Source organism: Macaca thibetana, chromosome 13 (assembly GCF_024542745.1).
Source record: "Macaca thibetana thibetana isolate TM-01 chromosome 13, ASM2454274v1, whole genome shotgun sequence".
Lineage (NCBI taxonomy): Eukaryota > Metazoa > Chordata > Mammalia > Primates > Cercopithecidae > Macaca > Macaca thibetana.
In genome coordinates, this window is record NC_065590.1 from 51,481,938 (window position 1) to 51,484,709 (window position 2,772).

Consider the following 2,772-nt stretch of genomic DNA (forward strand, 5'->3'; position numbering starts at 1 on the left):
TTAATTGTTTTGGGGCACCACAAACCACATCCATATAACATGGTGAATTTAGTCAATAAAGGTTGTGTGTGTTCTGATTGTCCCACCAACTGTCTATTCTCCCTTCTCTCTCTCTCTCTCTCTCCCCTCCAGCCTTCCTATGAGACAACAATATTAAAATTAGTCTATTTAATAACCCTACAACAGCCTCTGAGTATTCAACTGAAAGAAAGAGTTGGATGTCTCTCACTTTAAATCAAAAGCCAGGAATGATTACTTTTACGACTAAGATTAATGTTAGTTGTCATTTTCTCAAAGCATGTTAAAAGCCAAGATAGGCCAAAAGCTAGCCTCTTGTGCCAAACAGTCAAGTTGTGAATGAAAAGGAAAAGTTCTTTTCTTTTTTCTTTCTTTCTTTTTTTTTTTTTTTTTTTTTTTTTTTTGAGACAGGGTATTGCTCTGTCACCCAGGCTGGAATGCAGTGGCATGATCATGGCTGACTGTAGCCTTGACCTCTGGAGCTCAAGCCATCTTCCTACTTTGGCCTACCCCAAGTAGTTAGGACCACAGACGTGAGCCACCATGCCTGGCTAATTTTTTAATTTTTTGTAGAGGCTGGGCCTCTGCGTGTTGCTCAAGGTGGTCAAAAGCTCCCGGGCTCAAGCAATGTGCCCACCTTCGCCTCCCAAAGTGCTGGGATTACAGGCATGAGCCACTGCACTGTCTAAGAAATGTTCTTGAAAGAAATTAACACGCAAATAAGAAAGTGAGAATGTGAGAAAGTGAGAAAGGCTGTTGCCAATATGGAGAAAGTTTTAGTGGTCTGGATAGATCATCCCAGCCACATCATTCCCTTAACCTAAGGGAAGAGAGTTAGCAAGGCCCTAACTCTCTTCAGTTCTGTGAAGCTGAGGCAGGTAAGGATACTGCAGAAGAAAAGGTGGAAGCTAGTGAAGGTTGGTTCATGAAATTTCATGAAGAAGCTGTCTCCATAACATAAAAGTGCAAGGTGAACAGCAAGTGTTAATACAGAAGCTGCAGCAAATTATCCAGAAGACCTAGCTAAGATTATTGATCAAGGTGGCTACACTAAACAACAGATTTTTAATGTATATGAAACAGCCTTCTATGAGAGGAAGATGACTTCTAGGACTTTTATAGCTAGAGAGAAGTCAATGCCTAGCTTCAAAGAACAGACTGATTTTCCTGGAAGGGGTTAATGCAGCTAGTGACTTTAACTTGAAGCCGATGCTCATTTAGCATTCCAAAAATTTTAAGGCCCTTAAGAATTACGCTAAATTGGTGTGTGCGCCTAATCGCAGCTGGTCCACCCAAGACCCGCTGAGCACGAATCCTAGTCCCCCAGGCAGTCCCTTATCTGCTCCGACAAGATGAAACAATCATGAACCAGGAAAAACTCACAAACTGCAGGCACAAGTGCGCATTGGTGGGAAAGGAACTTCTCGCAGAAAGATGGTGGTTCATAGAGCAGCCGCAGTGGATGTTAAAAAACTTCAGTTCTCCTTAAAGAAGTTAGGGGTAAGCAGTATCTCCGGTATTGAAGAGTCGAATATGTTTACAAACCAAGGAACAGTGACCACTTTAACCACCCTAAGGTTCAGGCATCTCTGGCAGTGAACACTTTCACCATTCATTACAAGCCATGCTGAGACAAAGCAGCTGACAGAAACGCTACCCAGCATCTTAAACAAGCTTGGTGCAGGCAGTCTGACTAGTTTAAGGAGACTGACTGAAGCTCTGCCCAAACAATCTGTGGATGGAAAAGCACCACTTGCTACTGGAGAGGAGGATGATGATGAAGTTCCAGATATTGTGGAGAATTTAGATGAGGCTTCCAAGAATGAGGCAAACTGAATTGAGTCAACTTCTGAAGATAAAACTTGAAGTTACTGGGAGCTGCTATTTTATATTATGACTGCTTTTTAAGAAATTTTTGTTTATGGATCTGATAAAATCTAGATCTCTAATATTTTTAAGCCCAAGCCCCTTGGACACTGCAGCTCTTTTCAGTTTTTGCTTATACACAATTCATTCTTTGCAGCTAATTAAGCCAAAGAAGTCTGGGAATCAAGTTTGAAACCAAGGTTAATAAAGTTCTTTGCCTAGTTAAAAAAAAAAAAAAGAATTATGCTAAATCTACTCTGACTGTGCTCTATTAAAGGAGCAGCGAAGCCTGCCTGACAGTACATATGTTTATAGCATGGTTTACTGAATATTTTAAGCCCACTGTTGAGACCTGCTGCTCAGGAGAAAAAATATTCCTTTCAAAATAACATTGCTAGGGCCCAGTGCAGTGGCTCACACCTGTAATCCCAGCACTTTGGGAGGCTGAGGCGGGTGGATCACAAGGTCGGGAGTTCGAGACCAGCCTGACCAACATGGTAAAACCCCATCTCTACTAAAAACACAAAAATCAGCCGGGCATGGTGGTGCATGTGTGGGTAATCCCAGGTACTCAGGAGGCTGAGGCGGGAGAATCACTTGAACCGGGGAGGCAGAGGTTGCAGGGAGCTGAGATCGCGCCATTGCACTCCAGCTTGGGCAACAGAGTGAGACTCCATCTAAAATAAATAAATAAATAAAAATCACACTGCTCACTGACAATGTACCTGGTCACCTAAGTGCCCTGTTGGAGGTATACAAAGAGATTAATGTTTTTATGCCTGCTAACACAACATCCATTCTGCAGCCCACAGATCAAGGAATAATTCAACTTTCATCTTATTACTTATTTGGAGAAAAACTCTTAAAGTGTTTTTTCCCTCTGTTTTC

General features: G+C 42.1%; 1 pseudogene; it reads left to right on the forward strand.

Moving 5' to 3' along the window:
- Nucleotides 1-647: 647 nt before the first annotated feature.
- LOC126934155 (transcription factor BTF3-like) lies at nucleotides 648-1,879 on the forward strand (annotated as a pseudogene).
- The last annotated feature ends 893 nt before the right edge of the window (nucleotides 1,880-2,772 follow it).